General features: G+C 36.3%; 1 long non-coding RNA gene across 4 annotated transcripts in view; it reads right to left on the bottom strand.

Moving 5' to 3' along the window:
* LOC120354907 overlaps positions 1-27822 on the bottom strand; it is a 181093-nt gene that overhangs the window by 34745 nt on the left and 118526 nt on the right. For 3 of the 4 annotated variants that reach the window (XR_005573295.1, XR_005573293.1, XR_005573291.1), the window contains 2 exons: positions 25200-25246; positions 1888-1947 (listed from right to left, as the gene is read on the bottom strand). This is a non-coding gene — a long non-coding RNA (uncharacterized LOC120354907). Of the gene's footprint in view, positions 1-1887; positions 1948-7189; positions 12549-25199; positions 25247-27822 lie in introns of those variants that run through there. The other variant, XR_005573292.1, reaches the window with a different exon arrangement.

Below are 27822 nucleotides of genomic sequence, written 5' to 3'. Positions count from 1 at the left end.
TGGTTCTGTCACCATTGTTTCCCTCAATTTCCCGCAGAGTGGCTTTCCTGGACACACAGGCCTGCTTCTGCTGCTGCCTGCCTCAGCTCATGCCTCTCCTCCATCGCTCAACATCAGCGCAGCTACCCTTCACCTTCACTCCCCCCAAACCCCACCTACGGGGAAAATAATACTGGTACGCGAGTACAGCACCTCCTCACCGATCATCATCCCCCTTGCCACCTATCACTGCTCTGCCCTGCGACGATGACGTCACTTTAGTTACACCGTTCGCTTTCCACCAAGAAGCTGATTTACTGCCACCCGCTGACTGCGATGCGACGACTGTACTCTGGCTGCTTACCCTAATCCGGATCAGTTTTCCCCTGTGATCCCCCCCACCACTTCTCAACCCTACAACCAAATCCGCTTCTAAAACCAACAAACGATCAGCTCGTCGTCATCATCTTCATCGGCGGTGGCTCAAGTTTATCGACGCCGCGATGAGTGTTATTCGAGCCAAGACAATGGCTTGGCAAACGCTCTCCGAATATGCGCGTGCTTAAGCTCGTGACAATGAATAATGAATAATCTGTGGCGGAACCTGCAACGAATAGCTATACCAACCACCAACTCATAACTGTAACGTATCATAAAGGCCAGGGTGTACTTTTCGGTTGGAAAGAGAGCTAATATAGAAATCAACTCTCACGTAGAATCAAAGGTACTCAAAAGTTCGGGTATGAGCAGGATGCTCAGGTCGTAAGAGCTCGCTAGCATTCTTCTATGTCAATTATATCTATAGCGATGACTCCGAATGTTTTTATTATTGCAGAGCTGTTTAGTGGCATCGATCCTCTCCGCGACTCGATATGTTCGCACATTTCAGAGAGGTTTTTATAGATGATGTTCCTTTATATTGTACTATCACAGATACAAGCCTTGTCTGTGGTACTATAATTATAATCTATAATATAATAAAGAGAAGAATCGTCTTACACATTTACGCGATAGGAAATTCACGAATGACGCACCATCACGTCTGAACTACTGAATTCATTAACTAGAAATTTTACATTAAGATTCTGAATTTACTGATGATGGTCAAAGGTCCATTTTCATTGTTATTTATCAATTAATTCTGATTTGATAATTAAAACCAACTTATTCAATTTGTGATTCAAAGTTTACGCAACTATAAAGCTCAACCAAACAGGACTTCATTTTTCATATTTTCCGCGGTGCAAAGCACTATCATATCTGCTAGTTATGACCTGTAGCTGAAACTGTCCCTTGAAGGAGAGCTCATAATGTGCCACATGAAATGAACATCTAAACACTGTATCAATCAAAAGTACTAATTCTACTAAACGCTTTTTCTATGAAATCTTCTGAATATATTGCAATCCTGTATTTTGTTAATGGTTTTTTTTATAATAATCAGGTTGAGATACAGCTAAATGATCATCGGCATGAACACCGACAAGAAAAAAAAGTTTTCAAGAAACATCTAGAGAATTTTACTTGAATGTTTGAGCTATTAATCATGCACGTGGAAATAAAACGATGTGAGAGTCTGATTCACTTCCAAACAGGTAATTGACATTGATAACCATTATAAATAACTAAGAAATAAGAACTATAAATAAGTAATTAAATATACGAAGAAAGGCCCCACACAGGATTCCTTTGGGGCTTCATTTACACTTTAATGATAAACATGTATTGTGCATACGTGGGTGTTTGCTACACCAGTTATGTTATTTTATTTCAATTTGTTTGTACAATGTTTGTTTTTGGTCGAATAAATTATTATTATTAAATTACGCTTATGAGAACAATTCATTTGACTAAGTATAAAATTATCTTCTGTAATATCTAGAAAAATATGAAAACTGATTTACTTACCAATTGTTCCATTTGTATCGAAATGTCAATTTCCTTGTTCGGAACAGCTTGGCAAAATTTCTGGAAGTGGAATAATTTGTTAATAATTTTACCATCGTTTTCTGTGGATCAATAATCTCTATAAAATTCTGAGGATCACAATAATCATTTCCATAGAATAGGAAACACACGATAGGAAAACGATGGTACCGTAATAAATGGAATACAAAAGCCTCATGATAGATAAATCTTTCAAAGTTCAATATAATAAAATGTGATTTGGGAATGAAACAATCGATTTAGTAACTCCAAGAAACTTCAATTTCATTCAAGAGTTACAGCTAAGTAGACTTCGTTCTTGATATTGAGAAGAAACTGATCCACACCTTCACTGAGTTAGCGACGAAAGTTTTCAACCAATGATCAAATATTCATTTCTGTGCTGAAGATACCAGATAAGCGGAATTTTCTCCCTCTCAAGATTTTTATGGAAAAGTTTAATGCGTTTTAGTTCTCAGAATGTTGAAGAAAAGAACAGACTTTATATTTTATTCAATACCATATAGGTTGAGCGAACTTTATCTGAGTGCAGTGAATTTCTCTCGTGGAATAAATAATTCAAGATGAAAAAAGTCGAGAATGGATCTACTGTCACCAACTCATTGCTATAACTCTAGCAATATCTCGAATGTAATATTCATAAGAGTCTAGTCTCATATTTTTATAGATATTTCATACCTTTATTCCGTGCAAATGTATCCCAAATCACAGAATATCAGATTTGATCTTCTTCTACTGACCTGACCATCTTCTCATTGACATCATTAGATTTCCTTGTCTTCTCTCAGTAATAATTGACCGAGCGAAGTGAGGTCTAAGATTCATGTCGACGGTTTGGCATTTCTCTTAAATGTTTATATGTTGCGCATTTACGGCGAAACGAGGTAATAGATTTTCATGAAATTTGACAGATATGTTCCTTTTTTAATTGCGCGTCGACGTATATACAAGGTTTTTGGAAATTTTGCATTTCAAGGATAATATAAAAGGAAAAAGGAGCCTCCTTCATACGCCAATATTAGAGTAAAAATCAGACTATAGAATTATTCATCATAAATCAGCTGACAAGTGATTACACAGATGTGTGGAGAAGCCAGTATATTGCTGTATTTCCATAAGGTCTATAGTTTCAATCAGGTACTTGTGGATGAGAATACTGCGTGAGGTCTACTGTTCACAGAACTACTAGTCTAATAATGTCATTGACCGAGCGAAGTGAGGTCTAAGATTCAAGTCGACGGTTTGACATTTCTCTTAATGTTTAAATGTTTGAATGTTTAAATGTTTATATGGTGCACATTTACGGCGAAACGCGGTAATAGATTTTCATGAAATTTGACAGTTGTGTTCCTTTTTCAATTGCGCGTCGACGTATATACAAGGTTTTTGGAAATCTTGCATTTCAAGGATAATATAAAAGGAAAAAGGAGCCTCCTTCATACACCAATATTAGAGTAAAAATCAGACTATAGAATTATTCATCATAAATCAGCTGACAAGTGATTACACAGATGTGTGGAGAAGCCAGTCTATTGCTGTATTTCCATAAGGTCTATAGTTTCTACGTGAGAATACTACGTGAGGTCTACTGTTCACAGAACTACTAGTAATCTTTAGTCCGAGAGATATCACTTCAACATGAAGATGGGAAACCGATTTCTTCTTGCACAGATTGTAGCATTGACTTGACATAGTAGTTGAGAGGAGTGTAAGCATGCTGCGCACAATTGGATGTTGACACAACAGAAGGGAGAATGCTGTTAGGTAGTGGGAGTGATTAGTCAAGGAGAGTATCACAACCTCATTCGGACTATTCTCATCAAAATTCGGGAGAGAAACAGTTTTTGGTATATCCTGTTAATTCTCTCCCAATCATTAATTTGATATTGTGATTGTGGAATTAATTGAATGAATAAATAAATAGATATCAGGCCTCTCTTTGTCTTTGAGAGCCATGTAGAGAATAATATCTCTCGGACTATAAAGTTCACATGCATATTTTGTACAGTATAAGAAATTGCATTTGAACAACCTATTATTGTATTATCACAATTGTAATGATCAATGGGAAATTATGCAACAGTGGAGCTACCAATGAAGAGAAAACTTCTTAAAAGACACATTACATTATCAGGCATACAATATATTCTGAAAAAAACACTAAGAATCTATCAAGAACTCCTTATTACATTACAAAACTACTTGTTTTACTCTTCAAGAACCATTAACACTTAAAAATGACTTTTGAAGAGTTGAAACTAGTACGCTTGCAAAGAAATAAATGGTACTTTATAGTTTTCGTATGTGTTTTAATAATTAGAAATCAGCATCCCTTGAAAGGAGAATGAAAACTCTATATACAATACATAGATACTATCAGTATAGATTAGATAACATACTGAAGAAAAACAGTGATCATTTTGTATTCATAATGATATTATTTGTAGTGCTTTATTCAAGCAGCGTCATGAACTGAGTAGGGAAGAAGATAGGGTGTGTTTTACTGGAAGAGTGAAAGAGAAGAGAAGAAAGAGTAGACCCTGAATACTGTATAATGTTGTTAGCATTAGACAGAGAAGATGTGAGAGAGCAATATGTATGAGAGAGAGAAAGACAGATTAATGCTTCCATTTGAAAAGCTTGCATAAATCAACCGTCAATAATGGCGAGTATTAATTTCCTTTTTTCACTTGGGAGAGAGACAAATGAGACAATGACAAACGACGTGTACAAAAACGGGCTAATCGTTTGTTCGTTTGATGTGAGTGTGTATGTGTGTGTGACGTCATCAAGTCCGGACTACGCCCAACCACCACAGCCGCATCCGATAAGTCTTTCCTAGCCAAAAATACTATTGCCAGATGCAAACCTGGATCCAAAACCAGATCCAAACAGTTGTATCTTGGTAGTATAATTATCACTCGATTAGATAAAAATAAAAGTTGGGTGGTTCTCATAAAATTCATACTTGTAGACTGTAAGTCAAAAATCAGTTGTCTATATGTAGATTTTTCAATATTTCTCCGAGCAAAGAAAAAGTAGATCCGTCAAAGGACATCAAAATCAAAAATGTTTCTCTCAAAATACATATAGATATTCAAGCTATTGAGCTTCAATGGAAACAAGACTTTACACTATTCTATTTATTTATTTATTTATTGAATCATTGAGAATTATTATACAACTTACAGAAAAGTACTCATAAGTTAAAATATTTTCGCCAAAACAAACAAATGAACATAAAGGAGAAGTGTATGAATTGAAGAGGTTCACAAGAAAAAATAGTGTTTGCTTTACTTAATTTTCAAAGAGTTTAAAATTTACTTACTTCGTTTGATCAATGATGATTGATCTACTAAAAATACTTTGAACAGTTCAAACCACAGTAATTAAAAGAAATCTTTTCACTTTCCAAACAAATATACAACGTGCTCACGATGAAATAAATTGGTAAAAATTAGTCTCATGATAAAGTAGCCCAGAGAGTTAACTTTTTATCTAAGCACGAATTCTGGAAGCGAGTGCAGTAATTACAACTGTGGCAGAGTTCTGCTTCAAAAAGAAAGAATTCCAGAAAAGGATGAGAGTGAAGCAGAAATAAACTCATGACTGCGAATATTCGTGAGTAAATTCTAGCGTTGCAAACGCTATGCACACATAAATGCGTTAGATAAAAAAAGTAAGGAAGTATCCACTGGAAATACGACCATTCTGTTATCATAACAGGCCAGCGCTAACATACTGTACATACACTCTTCATTCGCTCTCTTTGTCTTTATGACTCACTCTAACATGCTTATAATCACACTCTCACATACTCTTTCTCCCTCACTCCCTCACACACGCCCCCTCGCGATGCATGCATACCTTGACTATTGCACACAGGAAGAGCAAACGATAAAAACTATTCCTTCTCCTCGAGGCAAGGTTATCTACGCAAAGTACGATTTCCAATTCTGTCTCTCAGACTATGAAACACTATATCCTGAACACGGTTACACAACATGGCTTAAAATAGAAAGAAGTCACGCCGCATACCAAAGAAAATCAATTTTAGATGCGATAAAAATATCAGCTTTCAAATATGAAGTGCTTCCAATACGTTCGAATGATTCAATTGTTTATCGATTATTTGATCGGTTTATCGGAACAATGCATACATGCAATATTGCGCAATCGGTGGCTAACAAGAGAGAACAAATTATGAAAAAAATTTGGTATTTCGTTCAAATGCTATAATATTATATGGACTTTAATGAGTAGATTATATTGATTGCAGTGAAGTGGATCACAGATTATTTTCTATGCACAACAGCATTTTGAATGACTAGATTTGGAAAGGATAATCTAGAGGATTTATAAACTTTCATTCACATGAATTAGGCGTGTGAATAATAAAATTAGGATGGTGATCTATACTTCAAAAACTCACGTGTGAACGGAAAAATTCTGTACAATAGAAGAGAATCATCTGAGAATTAAGTTGGATTTCACTTGAATGAATTCTTGCAGGTTCTTTCAAAATAATAGAAGCGATAATCTGATCAACATACTATCTCCTAATATAAAATTATAATTATAACAATTATTGCAACCTAATAAAGTAGTATCAAGTAAGCTGGTAATGCTCAAATGAATTTAGCAAAGAATGTAAATGATATAAAATTGAAAGCAATCTGTTATAAGGCAAGATTTTTACAATATTCTATCATACATTTTTCCAATGCACCAATGATTTTGACCTAAAACAATAAGATATGCAAAACAATCAGAACGAGTGTAGGAAAATAAGCTGCGCTGTAATGCACAGGAAATCCAATCATACTTTGTAGTGACAGTTAGAGAATTCCCAAGAATGAATAACTTCATTAGTAACGCCACATACATTAAAAATCATGGGATTTATTTAAACTAAGAAATAGGGCTTATGAATACACCGAAAAAGATATCCTCGATTCAAGTCATGTTTCAACTGAGGCCAAATATTTTGAATTACTTCTTTCAACACGTAATAGTTATGTGAATTATTTCAAATATTCTACTATTTACATTCCAATATTGAAACAGTAAATTACAAATAGATCACGAATAAAATGGGTGAAAAAATAACTCAAAAGAATCTTGACGTCAGTATTCCGTTGATAACGAGAACTATTGAATAAGATTAATAATAATTATATCAAAGGTCATATCATATTCATATTTAATAAGATAGTTATTCATGACAGCTATTTCTATGTCTGCTATAAATTTCGGCTATATATTAAAGAAAAATTATTATTTTATTGCATATGCCCACATGAGCTTTATACTACTTGTGCGATTACTTGTACTAGTAGATTTCAACTACTTCTCTCGTCAAGTATTCAAAAAATTATATTTTTTTAGCAAAACTACATTAAATTTTGATTGCAGACCAAACCAAACCAAAGGATCAAATAAATTTCTCAAAGTAATAAGGCAGCTCTGATGAAGTCAAGTCCTAAAATAGTGGAGTATTTTCATATCATAAGAGAAAGCAAAGTGGATGAAACACTCTCATCACATCTTTGATTTAATCATCATAGTGAGGCTGCTTGTTATATGCAAAAATATTTCAACTACTTCTCTCGTCAAGAATACATAAAATGACACTTTTCTAGCAAAACTACATTATGATTGCAATTTCAGTTGAGAAATATTGTGCAGTACTTTGCTGCTATTTGATTATGACTGCATTTGTTACATGACAATAATAGCAGGGATGACGATGGCAATGGCACTCACACCCAACTCCCCTATTATTTACTCCTTGAACGTGAGAAAATGGCAGCACAAGAACAGTAACAATTTTCCTGTCAACCACCATGACGGCGATAATTATCATTAACGTCACATTAAGTGGTCTCAACAAGATTGTCAAGTTTCCGGTCTGATAAGCTAATGTAGGCCTACAACCAAGGGCTGCCGCTACACCATTATTTTATCGACTTGCAACTAAATATTTTCTCATTTGATAATTTCAAGGACAGGGGAGCTCCTATTCATCAGTCACCACAGTATTCTAAAACAGTACAGTAGCAGGACAGAACAGAAAAATTTTCCAGTATTACACAGAATTCAAGAACCATTAGCGAGCTTGAAATAGAATTTCCAGTACTATATACGTTAATACTGATAAACCTGTTTTAAAATGATGTGTGCAATACAATTCATTTAATACAGTACTGTGGAATGTTCTCGTTGTATGATAATGAATAATATGTTGATGTAAGTAGGGTTGATGCTTTATAAAGGCTGTAGTAGAAAGATGCTTGATAAACATAATATTTTAACATGAAATCCTACATGCATAGATACTGGATGCTTCATTGTTATATTAGTAAATAGTTTGGTCCTTGCAGTTGATTTAGAAGTTAATGATCCAATTGTTCAATGTTATAGAATGAAATAAGTCAGATAAGTGATATCTTAGCGTTGTTCTAATTCTAAATCGTTTCTTTTTATTTATGATTCTCCTTAAAAATATTATCAGTTTCAACTTCACAAATTACAGTTTCCGTATCATTAAATCAAGAATTAGCATTATCTTCTATCTTGAATTAAGAGTTTCACTCAATTACATTCATTCTTATCTACTGAACAAATTAAGAGCCGATCCAAGTCTGTACTTTTGTCATTAGAGACGTTGTAGGAGGGAATGTCTTCAGAAATAACTGGCCCTATCAACAGAATAGGATCGCTTCGAAGGGTGTTACCAGCTTCCGATTGGCATTGGAATTAAGGTGGCAGTGGCACCATGAAAGAACGGAGATGTTATCCGTTAATAAGACGACGACGACGACGAAGGTGTAGTTGAGAGAAAGGTAAGTAGAACAGTGTTAAATGCTGGAAGCTTTTAGCGATGAGGGGGAGAGAGAGAGGGGGGTTATGCCGCCAATAAATCCATCCTTATTGGCGAAACTCCGTCCCCAGAGAAGTAATGAGGGCTGTGTTCGGGGTCGGGGTAGCAGATAGTGTGTTCTAGGGGACGTTACGTAACGGGTTATCGAGTAATAAGGATACGGGGATTTTCTCCCTTCGAGTTTCACGACAACGAAGCAAAACCGACAGAGTTTAGTTATCTTCGATAACTCGCTACAGTCAGTTAAATCCTCCGTCTCGAATGAGATGAGAAGTGGTTGGGGTGAAAGGAGGAGGGGGGAGCCTGCAGTCCTACAACATTTTGCGACCCTTTGCCTTCCTCTGAGTCAGGGCCAGAGCCAGAGCCAGACGCCTGTCACATTCAGTTTATTTTGTTGCTACGCTCAAGTTGGCGCGCTGGCTGCTTTCTGTGGAGCTGTGGCAGGCCGCAACTTCGCGACCACAGACTTCGCGACGAATCAGTCGTCCACACGACGACGACTTGACTTGATACACTTCTTGTAGGCTTCATATTGCCTACACACAGGCAACGACATCCACATCCACCAACAAAGTTATGCAACCAGACAAACTGTATTCCTCCCCATTTCTCCCTCCCTCTTCCACTATCTCACTTCATTCGCCGTAATTAACATCATTGAAACTCAAGCTCTCTCCCTAATCCATTCTCCTCTTTCAATTCTCTATGTTTCTTCTTATTACACTTTCCGTCTCCTTCTTTTGAATAGCTCTCCATTCATTCTGTGCTTCAGTTTGCAATGCAATAGCGGTTTGGTCGATTACACCCGACGACTTCAACTCGTACTAAAATATTATATAGACAGGCTATATAATGTACCAAGGCCGATGCTTGTAAGGTTATTCACTGAACTTAATTACATAACCGACTCATAATTAGTCTATAAATAGAACGATATGTTAGAGATTTGAGCTATATATTCAAAAAATATCAATACTGATCGAAAATAACTGATTCTGTTATTTAGATCAATCAATTTATCATGGCCGTAGATCAGATTCTGGTTCAATTTGGGGAGATATATTATTTACACAATGGTAAGATGCCACTTATTCTTCTCCATAGTTGTAAAAAAATTAATGGATAAGATTGAACTGATTAGATCAATTCAAATGGATCTGGAATGAAGTAATTAGCATAAAATGTATTTTAAATTCTTGATATGTTTACAGGTTACACAATAGAGCAGACAGAAACTATTGATACTGAAAAGCTTGAAAACAAGAAGGAAAATGTTATTCGGTTTAAATTGAAAGATTGTGGAAAATTATGAAAAAGTTTAAGGAATGGAACGAAAAACTCTGAAGTGCGAAGCTGTGAACGGAAAAAGTGTTGTGAATAGGAAGCTCAATCTTCTCTTTCGTATTTATTATTTCCTCCTCAATTATTCTTTTTTGTTTTCTTTTGAGAAAAAAATCAATGAATGGAAACGAATGAGGCAGCAGTGAATAGCGCTAAACGAATGAAAGGATGAGCCTGCCTGACTACGCCTATAAATAGGATTAGAAAAAAGGTGCCGAGAAAAGAAAAGCAGATCCTTTGACGGAATAACAGGCAGTCAAGAATAATTTATTATAAATTATCCAGCTGAAAGCAAAGCAATGTTGCCACGCGGCCAAACTTTATAATCCCTCCTAAATAAGATATTTTCGTTTCAACATTCAAGCTTATCTCCTCTTTTCAAAACAAAGTTCGCTCTCGGCGAATATATTTTTTGTAGGCTAGTTCAATTATTCATAATCTGATCGCTTCTAACTGTATATCATAGGCTATTACTTTTTGAATTTATGCCAAAATAGCTATCCATCTCCAACAATCTTCCTTGAAGTAGTTTCTTCCCAAGTACCGTCAAATGAGAAAGATGAAAATGCTTTTCAAAATAGAAGAATACAGGAACATCACATTTTTGTAGCAACCCTTTTCAACATTATTTGATAGGAAAGAATATCATGGAGCAGAATCGCTGATTGACATTCAATCAGTATGAGAGCATATTATTAATTCTATTGAACATATATTTCTACTATTAAATAAGACACATCCACTAAACTAAGGCACTAGGACAAGTATCCAAAGTGATTAAGTGACAACTACTATAAGATACTTATAGAATATCTAATTCTGTCTGTCTTTTATTGTAGGTAATGATGGGATGAGATTGTAAAATGGGGGTTCAATGAGATTGGATTTACAAGATCTAATATAAATACACACATTTCAGAATTTTCAATTTTGAAAATTGTAATAGGATATATTGAGGATAGAATCATGCTGTATGGAAATTGAGTTTTCCATCCTCAGGGTTCAGTTAACAACTCAAACCTTTCCCAGTGTGGTGGTTGAAAATAAAAATGAGAAGAATCCAACAAATTGGAGATCAATTTGTATTAAAAAAATATTATTACAGAGCTCACCCCTGTAAACCACTAAATCGCATTGATCTTTAATGATCCAGATGCCGACTTTTAATCGTGAATAAGAGCTCATTAGTTGAGAGAGTTGTTATAATTGAGCCTAAAGTGGGAAAGCGAACGAGATTAGAGGAGAATGAATAGAATGACAGAGAGGGGAAGAGGGAGAAGCACACAAAGACATCAGAGGCCGGGATAAAGCCTATAAAGTTGGACGGTATTCTCGCCATCCTGATGTTCATTCTCATCCTATGTCGCCGTGAGTAATTCGATTAGAAAGCCAGAATGGCTTTCTGGCCAAAGCGCCTTTATATATATATAGATATAGAGCTGCTAAAAAGATAGGTATAGATGAGCCCATCAGCCCTTATTGCGCATTGTGCAAGTATGTAGAGAGGCCTGTGCTGTGCTATCAGCCGCGTGCTCCAAATGAACTCCTACTGCTAAACTAATCTGCCTAACAAAACTGAAAAAGCCCTCAACGGTGCACATTATTCTCTCAATAATATGCTGCTCTCAAGCAGATAATTAATTTCAACAGATGATTAAAGTTGTTCCTAGATTGCTCACTATTAGCTCTGTTCTTACGATGGAAATATCCAATTCTCTGTAAACTCTGGAATGATTTGATTAATCATTGATGCTCCACGCACAATGAGTATATAATAAACTATCATTTTCACTGAAATCAAGAAACGTATGTGTGAATTTCATCACCAAAAGTGGCTAAACTTACGATACTAATATTCAGCTATTATTGTGAGGGTTTACTATTCCGATATTAACCTCTCATTTTGCCACTGTCGCCATCCCAACAATCTCTTAATTTGGGCGATTACTCTCCACACTCCAAAATGGGTAAGTGGTCTACAAACTTCCAGTGGATGAGTTAATTAGGGGAAGCGAGATGGGATGATGTTGCCTAATCTTTGTGTAAATCGAATAGATTTATCCCGACAAGAAAATGTTCTACTCAAGTCTTATAACATTCAATAATTGTAGAAGAATAAGCAAATCTATCAAAACAATGTCTCAAATTAGATCACTAATTCAAGTTGTACAAAAATGTTCAATGGAATAAACATACAATAACTGTTTTAAATTCAAGATTCAGCCCTCAATAATCTAGCCCCTCTAGGATAATAATTACACGTATTTTTCCACATAGAAATTTGTAGAGTTGCTCTGGAGTTACTATTTAATGTAGAATTTTTATTAATATATTGTTACTAGATTATTGGAAAAGTGTGACGGAAAAGACCATACCTGCCACAGCAACTGGTGTATATCTGAAATAGAATAGAAGAATAATTATGATTCAGAGAAAAATTAATCATGGAACTAATTTGAATAGGAATTTGAAAGACGTAAATTGAATTTCAGCATGTTGGAAAATACATTATTGAACAATAAGGAACATGGGTTATGAATTCTTAATGAGCCAGCGAAAATGACACTATTAAAAAGACAAACATTATGATCAATAGTAATTGAATGGAGGCATGGTTGAAATGCATCATGTGTCCTGATTCACTGTACAGCAAATATCTATTTTGATCTATTCGAGTGAGCTTGCACTACTAAATTGAAATGGAACTTTGATTATTATTAATATTCGGGAAATGAATAGTTGATGATGGCTGGATTATTGCGATATTGACTGTGGATGAAACATGGATGATAACGAATTGTTGCATAACATCACGTCATGAATCGGTGGGGTGGTGATGTGAGTGTTGGTGGTCACAACAGCGGGAGACTATGATCGGTGTTTGGATTGTGATCAGTGATATCACAAGTTCGGTGTACATTAATCGCAATATATGTGTATAGTTGACGGAAAAGCAAGTGCTGATGGAATCCCGCATAAGCCGAGGTGAGATTCAGACTATGGACTCAATTGACTGCGAGTGTGTGTTGGTGTTGGTAGAGACATCCCGCACTAAGCCCCGAGCCCCGGAGCATTATCCGGCTTGTGCGTCAGGTAATTCAAAACGTTGGTGGAATATCTGCGAGATCAGGTGTCCACAGCAGACAAGTTAGACCCGCACTGGTGAGGGGGGAACAGTATACAGTATACAGAGTGACATGTTATTGTCTGCGGCCGATTTTGCGGTACGCACGACTGGTCTGCATCTGGTATTTAATAGGACTTGACATTAAACTCAGCCACAGTTCGATTGTCTCCATCATCCTCCTGCACTGAAGACATTGCAATTACATAAATAAAACAGAGAGAGTTTCATGAACCGATAGGCTGAACTATAGGAGGTAACTTCATGATAGGCTGAACATGAACTTCATGAACTAATAGGAGGCAACATGATCTCCTAAAAAATCCTATGCAAATTTCAAATTATTTACTACCGGACAGAGGAAATTTCAAGACCACTTAAAGTTTCCAATCCATACATAAAATACAATTAATGTAGTCCAGTCCCAAACATGGAACATGACTCTGCAGGTCCAATTTCACACAGTACTCGATTTTAATTTGCACAAGATTTGAGATCTTTGAAATGACAGTTTAGAAATTCAACCGTCACAGAAACGTTTCTTCTGCCATTATTGCTCAAAGGCTAAACGTTCAAACTTAGTTTGAAAAAAATAAAATTTTGATAATATCAATAGACCTGTCTGATGAAATAATATATCATAAGATAACTTCATCAAGGCATTATCAAACAGGGTACTCTAAAAATCTGACAAAGTACTAAATAAGAGCAGAAAGCATAATAAAATATAAACAAGATCAAGAACGGATGAAGAAAGTTGTGGCATACGTGTACAAGTAAAAATTATTTCAATGAGATGACCAATTAAAATGATATAGTCGAAGCTGATTCATACTTGAGGACAGCAATCTATCACCAACAATAGAACTGCAAATAAAATAATGTTTCAAAATTCATCTGGAACATTATCTGACTGTTAATAAAATGACAGCAACAATACCAAAGTAATGTAACCGAGCTGACCTGATAAAATTGCAAGAAGGAATGAAATAGAATAATTTATTTTGCATTTACTATCTCAACTATGTTGGGAATGAAATCACATGTGCATTCTCACGCCTCAAATACAAGTAAAAGTCATCATCAATGATCAATTTCTATTTAATCCTCGCGCAAAGTGGGAAAATAATAAGCAATGCGGGCAGACATGTCACATCCAACGAGAATTTATTGATTATGGTTGTCAAGTCTTATTTCAATTGCAGCAATTACAAAGAAATTCATTCGATTATTCCGTAGGAAACAGGTAGGCAGAAACCCAAGTTGTAGCTAATCTATCCATGTTGCCACGATAAACATTATTGTGAACTTATTTCACATTGAATTCCCACGATTTGAAATAGAATGAGGGACTTCAAGGTTGGAGGTTAGTAATCAGTGATAGTTACTGAAGTAGGCCTATCAATCAGTTTCCGCGTCATCTAATTTATGGAGACATTACTCATGATACAGAATAGGTTTCTCTAAATGACAGATGATGTAAACTAGTGTAGCAGGCGGAGTTGAGTCATATCAAGTTTAAATGTGCTAGTTCATTTTCATCGGTCAGGTTTAATAGTTTTTAGTATTTTCATTTTCTGTTCATGTCATAGGATCCAACTTACTGGATAGCATAAATAAGTTCACAGCTTCCTATGAAGCACTTATCATCACCACAACTCAGGTCATTTATAGGTCATGAATATACTGTGGAAATATTTCTTAATAAACTTGAGAAATTCAATTCCTAACGAAGAACATTTTTGTGTTTTCAAGATGACAATAAGAACAAAGAGAGTAGAGTCTCAACGGAAATGGGATAAGTTCTGAGAAAGGAAATGAAATTAGAGTAAAGTACAATTTACGCAGAAACGGAAACCAAATTGGATTTAATCTTGAAGAAAAGAAAGAAGAATTATCTGTTCGTTTAGTTGACAGAGAAGCAAGCCAACGTTTGCAATGTCGAAAACACATATTTCATCTCTCGTTGAAGACAGTAGACGCAATTTCAATAATAAAAAGCGGAGAGCTTTAAATTTCAAAAGATTTCTGCTTTGAAAAACGACTCTTCGTGACAACTTTACGTTCCAAAGTAATGCAGTCACGATTAGATTACACTTCTATGAATATGAAAGGGAAAAACCCAGTGGAAACAGCACCAACGGAAATTAGGCAACTCAACATCACACTGAAAGCTTCAGGGAAAAAACCAATCTAATGCTTTTTGGAAATTTCATGAACTTTTCAGTTTGATGTTGGTGAGGCACATTCAAAATGAATTTCTCCCTTATCTAAGCTCATTCTTCTGTTTATCCTGAGCCTGTAGTAAGAATTGAGTTCATTGATGGTTCCCAAATTGGGACTAATTCAATAAATTCTAAGGAATAAGGCTCCATAAAAAACATTAGAAGCTGAAAAAATCTAACTTTCAATAGTATGAGAAGTGATGAAACTCATAATCTGCCACTATATAAATTCAACCGTCTTCCACTACTAATTCCAGTAATCAATAAATCTGCAGGAAAATGAAAGGGGAAAAGAGGTCATAAGATGAGACAAGAAGCACACTTTAGATGTGAGCGCCAGCATCAATGAAAATCTATCAAGTGAAAGAGAGACGTCGTCTCTTGGCGGGATCTGTTCATTAATGAAGAGACATCGGCCGATGAGGTGGTTGATACTGGATGTGGTGGGTGGGGAGAAGTGGGAGAGGGTGAATTTTGGTCGTCACTTGGAACAGAGCCAAACTCACGAGTACAGTATACGGCGTGGCAACACCTCCAACATCCATGACCCATGAGTCCGCAACAATGGCGAGCAAATAATAAAAAAGAGAGCGAACGAGAGGGGGGTGGGTCCGGAACGCAGATCGGAAGTCCGGAAGTGAGTGTACATTCGATTGTGCCAGTTCGCAGATGGGTTCCGGACCCTTCCTCAGAGGCATTCCACATTCCACAGCTAAACTCAGCCGGCGTTCAACGCTGAATGGACTTCGCATACCTCTGGTATTAACTTTAAACGACTTTCATTGCCACAAATTCTAGCCAAACTCGCTCGGCTTCCAAAAAAATGCGCGCTTTGTCAACCTCCATTCCGAATCAAACACTCTCCCATTGTTGAACAATAGTCTATAGACGACCTCCAGTGCTCTGCTTATCCTCTCAACAACCAACTGCATTATTTGGTTTCTCCCCTCGACTTATCGACACGTGAGCAATAAATTAATTAGTCTTTATTAGCACCTGATTATTTCAAAAGCAATGACCTTTTTCAAATATCATCAATAAAGCCTAATCCTGTCAGGCAGGACATAGCTTCAACACACATTCGGGTTAATAGAGAATCCAATGATATCAATTAATTAAATGAATTCATCCATGCTATTCAGATAATCAATACTGAATTAAAATGACTTAAGCAGGCGTGTGTTCTACTCTCATAATAATCCGGCATTATTATTGTTTAGAATCCTAGTTAGGATCAAGGGAATTGAATAAATTAAATAATTTAGTGTCGTGAGTGTTGAGGAACGTACATAATTTGTTGTTAATAATCAATTGAGTTGAGAATTTTTCGTGGTTTATGACACTGAATGATGAATTGACTTGAAAAATTTAGAGTTTCGGAACACAGGAAAGAGATAAGATATCATGTCTCTGATGACCGCAACTTTATGAATAACGATCACTACTTTAAGTCTCGCCAGCTCTTGACAAGAAACATTGTTTATTGTGCAAGTAGCCTACAATTTCAATTCTTTGCAAATTTTTTGTTTCCGCAATATGTGATATATACTTAATGTCTATTATAGACATTCGATACAGTAAAGGGAGGGTACTTTATAAATAAAAGACAACAACATATTGTTACGGGTTGTTAAATATCAACCAAACTGAAGCAAATAAATTATGTTTTCCAATGATCATGAGCAATATTCCAAATTCATAGTCAAATTAAAATCAACCATCTCTCCATCCAATGCTATCTGAGATGAAATCAGATAGATTACACCAGGTTTAGCACCCCAAACATCAGCCTTAAAGACACTGTGGGTGGTGGAACAGTGATTTGGATCACCCTGCCAGGAAACCTTTTTATACTGGAAGAAAGCTACACAGATGATATCTGAGAACGGCAGGCCAGTCGCAATTACGGCGCTGCTAGTGGTCATCGACTGCTATTACAACAACAGTCCTCTCCAGATGAGGCTGCTGGCGACAGAACAAGGAACAATTAGCGTGGTTAATGACGCAGATATCCTCCAGTCGTGGCCCGTGATCCCGGAAAGTATAATCTATTGAATCCAACATCAAACTTGATCACTCCGATGTGGAGACTGAGCGACTTGGTTCCCCATTAAGCGCTGATTAGAACGTAACAGTGCTGCTTTCATCTATGTGACCAATAAACGTGTGAAGTAAAACATTAGCCTTCCTAACAAGTCAGCTTACATTCTAATCTCATCATTATTACCATTTGTTTTGGAAGTTCACAAGAGTCAGATCAATCAGGAGCTAATTCCTCCCAAAGTGTGTAATAATATCACAAGTCAAGTTTTGCAAAACGGTAATGAATGAGAAGTGTTTTCTAATTATAGATAATAACCACATTCTGCTTTTTCGCCATTTATTATCAAGCATATGAATGGAAAATTATATAAAACGTTTCAACGAATATGAATTTAATCTCAGCATCTGGATAATAGAAGGCAACAATCATTGGACTTCCCAGTGAAATGATCATAAAAATGAATTCTTGGTCAATAGCCAAAAACTATGGATATCCAGTTTAATTGTAATCGATTCATTGAAATCAATTTCTCTCATAATGCGAGTGAAATACATTTTCAGATTGAGTAATTGCATTTTTTATCTTTTTTCTCCTGAAATAATAATTGTGTAATTGAGTAATAATATTGTTTTGGATAACATGATCCAAATCCAACTCAGCTAACGTAAAATTTGAACTCATTCTCAAACCATTATATATTTCCACTTGAACTAATTCCATCAAGCAGTTTATACCTTGGACATCGATAATCAAAGTAATACAGAAAAGGAATTCAAAAATCAAACTGCTTTAACTCAAGAGGATTTAAAAATTCTCAACTGTTTTTCCAAGGATTGCTCAATCCATTTCCACGATCCAATCTAGCAAACTATCAAGGAGTCACGAAGCCGAACAATGATACATTAATAGAGAGAATGAATTGTATCTGGTATTGACTGATATCGCTGAGTTAACGAAATTATTATAAATGATCACTGAATGACCTTTGACCAACGAAGGCTTTTCATCCACTGCTTCAATCACCTTCATGATCCATGATTGAAAATTAGAATTCAATCTGACGACATTTCATGTCTCCTGAATATCTTATATCAATATAATCTTCTCTAGTACCTGAGTCTCTCGTTTTAAGAAAAAACTATCAGCTTCACACATGAAATATTTCTAAGAAATTATTCTGTTGATGAATTTCAATCAAACTAGCTAGTATTTGTAAATTTCAAGAGTTTTACTTGAGAAAGTTGATAAACAACAGCCCTTGGACGAAAAATACAATTAAAAATAAAAATAAAATTAGGAATACTGAGTTGTACCAAGTCAGTATCAAACCTATTCTGAATTAGCGTCTTAAGCAAAAAATGACCGAAGAAAGAGTATAGACTGAATTGAACTATTTGGGAAACGGATATATTCTGAATTAGCCGATCATAGTGCTTTGTGCTCAACTCTAGGATGCTGATTTCAAATGACAATTTATCTTATTGCGGAGTCCTTATGACAATTTACCTTATTGCTGTTTCCCTGTGAAACAGTTACAACCCAAAAGCGTCAGTGTGAACTGGAAACAATGTTGAGTGGCTTGCATCAGCCGCGGATGATTTGCATTTGTATGAACAAACCCACTCACCCCACACCATAGACCAGCGATGGAACACAGTGAGAGTAATCGAAAGTATTCTCTGGAGATGTCCAAGCCCGAATGTGTTCGACAGTGAATAATCGGGTACAGAGTGCTCCATGCACCGCCTTGATTTAGCAGAGTGCTCCGTAAGCAAACCGTCGAAGATCAGCCAGTGAGTGAAACAATGGGACCAGCTAACGAGCCATTAGAATGCTGAAACACGTCGGGCGGCTGGTGTGAACACCTCGGGGGATCGGGCAGAGCATTTGTCAACAGGTGGAACATGCACACCCGAAAAGCCATCTTGGCATCTCCGCTCCACCAACTAAGTATTTCGCAGACAATAACAATAGTACTTGATTGTTATTGCTGCTGCTCTTGGCTGCATTTCTGGTGTCGGTGCCGAATTCCAAAGCACCTGCTAATGCTGCCGCCGCCAATAGATCGAATTTCACTGCAATACTTGATTATTGAGAGTGTCGTTTTGAGAAGAATCCTTCATCAGTATTGTAACCACTTCCCTTAATATCCCACAAGCCTCATTCATCGAAAACTGTCATACAAATCTTTTCATTTTAGATGTATTTGATTCTAATTTAGTGCTTCCAATCACAAAATAGTGGATTAATAGTATATATATATATAATATATATATATATATATATATATATATATATATATAATATATATATATATATATATATATCGCGAGTTCAATTTACAGCTCAAGCCGTCTCTCGTATCCCACATGCCATCTCACTCTATCCATCCAATCTCCCTCTCCCAAATTCCTCTCGCCCATATCACTCTTCACTTGCTTCATCCAAGTTTCAGGTGGTCTTCCCCTCTTCCTTCTTCCTGGTGGATTCCAATTCAATATCCTTTTGGGGCACCGTTCATCATCCATTTTTTGCATGTGTTCCATCCGTACAAGGAGCCTTCTTTTGATCTCATCCACTGTTGAAATCTGCTTCCCGACTCTTTCCCTGATTAATAGTGATAATAGTATATTCATGTTGGAATAGAGTAATTTATGATACAATAGATAATGTTACACCTTATACTTTTTGAAATAAAACACACATTCTACAGTGAAAATATTTGACAATATATGGGTGTATTTATTTCATCATGGAATGGTTCTACAACATTGACAGTGACTCAGTCGAATTCTTATACTTTTTCTCGAAATGAGAATCCTAGATAAGATAATAGACCTATAAACAAATGAATATGGATGATTTGGAGAACTGCGTATTGATATTTTGAAATCTCTAAATAGGGAAAACTAAAATGCTGAGCACCAATCATATTTTTGAATGCATTAGTACGCAAACGTAACATCTTGCGTAAATTCAGAGTTCAATCATATAATAAAAGTATGAATAAATAATATTCGTTCATTGATTATTCTTCCCCATAAAATTTGAAGAATCCATTGACAATAAACGATCAATCAATATAATCGTTTATTGAATATTGATTTGTTTGGATTTTGGCGACCGACCCGGGCTATCTATCAAATCACCTCATTATTTATTAAAAACAGCGCAGCGCACCCTTGTGTCAGTTGATTTTGTTAGTTGAAAAAAGTAAACGACCGCATAATATAGTAGGAGTCTGGGAGGTGAAGGGAAAAGGAAACATTATAGACGTGACATAATAATGTATAGGCCAATGAATACTGAAAGCAATTTAAAAGACTGGCAACGATGGTTGCTGGTTGCCTGTGTGTATCGTGTTATCGGTGTCCTCGTGGTTTTCCGTTCTCGTCAAGCAAGTGGAGGAGAACATTTTCCGGAGGAAAACGCATTAAGAAAAGACTTGTTCCTACACACACGCACACACTTGGCATTGTTGTGTTTAGCGAGGTCGTGAGTTATTTTACGGTCGGCCGGCCGACTCGATGGCTTCCAATGGTAGCAACCCCTGCTAACGGCCCGCCATTACTCAAACGGGTAATAAATGAGTAATACGGGGTGAAAACATAACGCTTATAACCGCTGCCGCCCGGCTACAACGGAAAACGCGCCTTCTTTATTATTGCGGGGGACACTTAATCCGTAGTTCAGTTCCTTGTTGCAAGACAGTATTTCATTTCTCGCCTAGATTCTAGAAAAACAGCGACACAAGGCACAGTGGCTGCACCGATGTTTTGCTGGCCGTTATTAGCGCAGTAATAACCTCAACTGGGCCGCATCAACGGCCAAAGCCATTATGAGTGATAGCTGTGTGCCTTGCTTCCAATTCTCCATTTTCACTTTTTGCGAGATTCCAACAACTGACTTCAAACGACTAGCGTTATAATATGTGCTGCAGGTTACAGCTTCATGAAGCCTACAAATTTAACTACACACATGAATTCTTGTGAACCAACTATAAATTGCCAATTGCTTATTTAGATGAATTACGGCAGGAAAGTACTCAATTTCATCACAACCCACCGATTCTCAAGATAAAGTAGCTCATTGAATATCATACACGGATATACGTGCGCTCAATAAACGTTGATATTAACAGTCTGACGAAAGACCCTAGCAACCTGTGAAACCTGGAAATAATGTAGCATTTCAAAGTCTATGGAATGTAGAAACTGTATTGAGCTTTCAAAAAATATATGATTCAATAGAAAACTGGAGAACCAGAGGTTAGGTTAGGTGACCTGGCCGATAATCCAAGGAAACTGATTATCCTATATAATAATGCCACGCTCATTTTAGTGTAGTAGCTTTCATTGATTTCTTCTTCATCAACAATCTTCGTCTTCACAGTATCTTACGTTAATTCTCAATGTTGATGTATCAATCATTATAAATTGAATAATTTCATTGAAAACTGAAAAAGCAATACAGCCTCAACAAGTGAGAATAAACAACTGACATATTTTCGGTGTCTGATAACTTCTTCATTTTCCAGAGTATGTATGGAAATTCTATAAAAATGGTCAACCACTAACCGATATCCAAAACTGCACCAAAATTCGGAAATGAAATAATGCAGTACATTTCATCAAGCTATTAACCTAAATTCTTAGCATAATGAAAAATAATTGGGTTTGTGTAATTGTGCTTCTGTTTGAGAAATATTTCCAGTCTGTTATGGAGTACAACGTGTACTGAACAACACAGATCAGTTGTCGAGAGTTATGTACGGTTCAATTGGTTGGCGCGGCAAAGAGTGGGTGAGGAGAGGAGGGGAGCAAGCCGGATGCGTTCGAAAACGAAAAGCAGAGAACGTTATGAATAGAAAGGATGTAGATGTAGATGGATGAAAAATGGAGCCTTCTAAATATATATTCGGCGATAGGCGGTGCCAAACTTCGTTTTAAAGGTAATTAAAATTTACATGCACAGTTCGAGCTGACTCCTTAGCATGGCAGTGAGGCCTGAGTACACTGTGCATGTGGAGATGGATATGATGAAGCCTCTGAAAATAGAAGCCACAGCGACGAGTGTAGCTTGGACGAGTGCCAGGAGGGGAGGATGAGGAGGTGGTGGTGAATAGAGGAGAAGGGTTGGCCTGGTCTCTCGACACGGACACAATTTTCTCCAACTCCTTTTCCGGACACAAATAGTCTGGCACTCGATTGTTGCGCCTTTCAAGGCTCCCTCCTCGTGTAGGGTGCGCTCCGAGCAACAGCCTCCCTTCCCCCTCCAATCCTCCATTACTCAAAACCATCTAATACGCAATAAAAATGCAAACTCACTAAAAATTTTGCACAAAAGTTGCACATTTTTATAAAAGATGTGGCTTTCCGATCAAGTCACATCCGGGTGTTTCAGAAGTAATTCATACAATAATTATGTTTCATTGGTTCATTAATAAGTTGGTTATTAATTATTCTTATCATTATTCTTATTATTAGTTAAGAATTATTCATATTAGAACAAAGAAAAGGTATCCTCATATCCCTTATCTTCATTCTCCATACTACTCGACCAACTCGACAATGAAGCTCTCTCTCTCTCTCTCTCTCTCTCTCTCTCTCTCTCTCTCTCTCTCTCTCTCTCTCTCTCTCTATTTCTCTATCTCCTTCTTAGGTTCTTCACAATTTTTGTTTTCCAAGGTGTAATAAAACAATAATAATTATGGAAGAGATCAAAAGGTAAAGATCCGGTGATTGTCACAAAATCGATCCAGGAATCTTATTTCACAGACTTTTTATATTTTTTTTTTGAAAAAACACTTCCAATAAATCTCATATTAGATTTAAAATATATCATAATGGAATTATATTATTCCCAAACATGTTTTGCTCAAGAAAATTATTTTTCAAATAAAATTAATCAGAAGGCACATTTGATACTAATCAATCAATGGCGATGATAAAAATAAAGAAACGAGACTCATTCATATTCCATGAGACTTAGAAGAGAAAGGCGTTCAGAAGAAACAGTTGAGGATGATCAGAAAAAGTTAATTTGGGATACAGTGATGGTCTCCTCTCTTATGCACAGTTCAAATACAGCTACATTTCTTTCAAGTTAACGACTAAGTAGTATTCTATCTACGTGGAATGAATTGAATATAAAAAAGAGCGAAGAGCCTGGTGTAAAACGGGATAGCCACGGACGAATGGTGAAGGAAATACGATAAATGTCAGATTAGAGGCAGAAAAACTGTATGAGAGTAATAACTGGGAAAATAGAAAGAAATCAGAGAAAAAAGCATGCCGAAGAGGAGGACTAGAGTGTTGAGTGAGGTGAGATGGTATTTGTGGGAATACTGCCGCAGCCATATAATAGCCTGGCTGAGCAGTAGGCTTATATCCTATACGTGCCAAAGAGTTTTAATACATCTATTATAGTTCTAATACGATCCTTATCCCGAAAGCCTTTCTTCATAGCCGCATTAAAACTATTCAGGAGATGCAATTGTCTCGGTAGGCACAACAGCTCAATGCAATTTCACGACCATATTTTCCTTTTCAGATTTAAGCTTCCTCTTATTACCACAGACATAATGCATAGCCTGCACTTCCTCCAGAAGCTAGTAGCCAGTATCAGAAATTATTATAAATCCTCGTTCTAAGACTTCCCTGAAGCGTAGAATTAAGTAATAAATAATAATCTCTTCTATTGATATCCATGTTTATAAATTCAAATAAGAACCAAAGACCTAACCATGGTTTAACCCTTGATGGTCTGACACGTCAAGGGTTTAATAAAATAGTCAGAAATGTTCTAATTTATATTAATATCTTGCAGAATCATAAGTTTGAAACAACAAGGGTTGTTCGAAAAATGCCTGACCTTTTACTACATGTGTTCTGAACTGGGTGATAAGTTTCACGAATGCAGACTACAAATAGGGATAATAATGGTAACAAGAGCAATAATAATAATAACAAGAGCCGACCAGTGGCCACTGAATCGAAAACAGAATTAGCAACAAGCCAACAACAATGCAAAGCACATTAAAGAAGCTGTAAAGTTACCGTAGAAAATCTCCGAACGTTAATACCTTTTTAATTCCATACTCATCTGCATAATGTCGTTTCTATGCAGATGACTGCAATAACTTGTTGGAGTATGTGCACAATGTGCAGTTAACAAGGGAATAATCTGGTATGATTACATTCTACCAGCCATTCGATTTGCCTACTAATTATGCACTCCAGAATTATCATCTATATTTAGAGAATAGCACAAATTACCGTGCATTAATCTGAAAATTGAGGTCGCCAAGATCAATTCGAAAATTTGTTTAGTGGTGTATGATGTGGGCCGCAATCATGCCACCTACGCTATCTCGTTAACATATTTATTACGGTTTGTTGTAGGAATAAAATCTTTATTGAGCTTGTGGAAGTTATTTGTGCGCATATTCAGCTAATACTAAAATCGGAAAGCAATTCAAATCAGTGAATAATGGAATATGACATTTTTTAACACTAACAATATTAATCAACAGGTGAATAATGAAGATACTTTGTAAATTCTACAAATGAAATTTCAATTCTCATTTCTGGTGTAGATACTGAGACTACTATGAGATAATAATCATGCTAGAGTGGATAACTATAGATAACTTACCAGTTACAATGATATTTTGTTTGTGAAGATTCAACAATTCCAGCAATCTGGGGAAAAATGAAAAGAGATTGGATCAGATGAATGCAATGAGGAATTCTGATAAGTCTAGAATGACAAATTGCAAGTCACTCATTTAATGCTACAGCCAAAGATCCAATAAAAAAACATAATTATAATAAACTAGATTTTCACTATCAATATTGTTTATCAAAATATACAATGTAAAACATTTTACATTTATACAGGTTATCCATTTTTTACAGGTTTTCACATTCTATTTTATGTATATATATATTTTTTTGGTTGGTCTTATAATATTTTCTCTTTAGCTATCAAACTCCTAATCACTATAGTTCAATGATGCTACTGAGACCATTCTACAATGTAAAATGATGTCATTGACTCCTGAAAAATAATGAACTTGTTTGAATAGTCTATAAATTCTAAACACGAATGAAAATTTAGACACATTTCCATTTCAAAGGATTTTCTATAGAAAAAAGAATCTAATAAATCTTCACAGTGCTGGAACTTCGCAACAATGATTATCTCTTGTTCAGTGTAATCATCGATAACACAGGAAGGATGTCACAGCGGGCGAAAGGAATTGTTTGAAGTAACATATACACAGTATCATCTCTGCTGAAAGAAGCCTTCTCTGTCTCGAAGAAGCCCATGAAAATTGGAAACAACGTAGTGAAGGAGCCAAGAAATCCGTCGGAAGATGAATAGAAGATAAGAAGTCTGATGGAAAAGGTGAGAAAAATGGCATGAAGAAGGAAGAAAGACGAAAGAGAATAATAAATAGAGCTGGAAGCAATATGATAAGGATGATCTAGTAATGAAAGTACAGAAAAAGAGAAGAAAAGGAAGAAGAAGAAGAAGAAGAAGAAGAAGAAGAAGAAGAAGAAGAAGAAGAAGAAGAAGATTATGGAGGAGAAGGAGAAGAAGAAGATTATGAAGGAGAAGGAGAAGAAGATTATGAAAGAGAGGGAGAAGAAGAAGTGAAATAAGAAAGAATAACAACAAGAAGATTATGAAAGAGAAGGAAAAGAAGAAGAAGAAGAAGAAGAAGAAGAAGAAGAAGAAGAAGAAGAAGAAGAAGTGAAATAAGAAAGAATAACAACAAGAAGAAGAATAAAAAGAGAAACAAGGAGGTGATCAAGAGGATCAATGAGAAGGAAAGAGGCAGAGATGAAAAATAAGAGCAATAAGATCAATACTACTGAAAGGGACAACGACGCACTCAAAGAAGAGGGACTGGGACAAGAAGGATGATGTGGGAGAAGAAGAAAAAGGGCAATGTAAGCAAACGTCAACGAGGTGAGTCAACGCCAAGGATTAGGGTTTCATAAGACGGGGGAGGGGGTGTGTGGATGCAAATGACATGCTACATCCGGAGAGGAGCAGAGGAGAGAGGACGCTGGATGCAGATCAGAATGAGGAAGAGGAAGAAGAAGAAGAAGAGGAGAAGGAGGATGCATAAGAGAAGAGAAACGGCGGCGGCCGAGTGACGAGCAACAGTTTGTTAGCGTAGAGTGAAGCATAGCCGCCCAGAGGCGGATATATCACCCTCAGCCCCTAATGACGCCATTATTCCTTATAAAAATGTCTCTCCTCTTACTCTCTGTCTCTATCCTATCTTGCTCATTCACTCACACACCCACACCAACTCAGCTCACCTTGCGTCTTAGTTGACCTCAGAAACACACAAGGAGCCAGGCTACCACTACCAGCATTTCAAACTTTGCTACTAAATCCACCCTTAACTAAAGCTCCAACTACAGTAGCTCTGTGCTAGTGAAATGAAAATCACGATTTCTGACGTCAGTATTCCCAAACTGTAATTACCAAATCATTAGAATGTATTTTTTAATATTCCTCAAAAAAATTTAAATTCTTGCTTATTAAGAGCAGTGGAACAGACATTGATTTTGTTTCCGGTATATAGGTCTATGAATTATAAAATAGGTGTTTCACTATCAATATACCATTATCTTTATAAAAATTGTATACGTGAAATTCCAACCTTATCTTGGACTTTGTCAACTATAAATAGCACAAGGACTACCTTATTATTTTATCTACGAATGTTTACATTAATGTCATTTGCATTATAAATAAATATATAATAAAATATTCAATATTCCACTATATTTTATCGAAAAATGAACACACACTACCCATAGAAAGTATTTTATTTCAGGACAGTGACTAGGACTCTTATAATAAATTTAAATATAATTCATATGTTGAACAGTTCACTATAATTTGATCCTGTTTGTTGAAACTTCAAACTTTTGAAGTGAGCATAGAACACGAATTTGCAGGATAGCGGCCAGTGATCCGGAAGATTCTTTGTTAGAATTGGGTTAATAGATTCATGCTGGTGGGAAAATTAGATGGAAACAAAGACTGCACGTTAACGACCTGACGTTGGAACTGGTTTCAGATGCAGTAGGTAGAGTGGAGGAAGGGATGATGAAGAGGGGAGGGGAGAGGTTATGACCGGGATATACTGGTGTAGGTGTAACTGTTCTGTTCTCCCAACAAACTCACACAGCCACAGCCACAGCCTGAACTGCACCAATTCATGTAGCTTGCTCCAGGTTGCAACACAACT

The sequence above is a fragment of the Nilaparvata lugens genome, chromosome 1, assembly GCF_014356525.2.
Source record: "Nilaparvata lugens isolate BPH chromosome 1, ASM1435652v1, whole genome shotgun sequence".
Lineage (NCBI taxonomy): Eukaryota > Metazoa > Arthropoda > Insecta > Hemiptera > Delphacidae > Nilaparvata > Nilaparvata lugens.
Note: the sequence above shows the minus strand (reverse complement) of the source record. Positions and strands in the feature narration are given on the sequence as shown.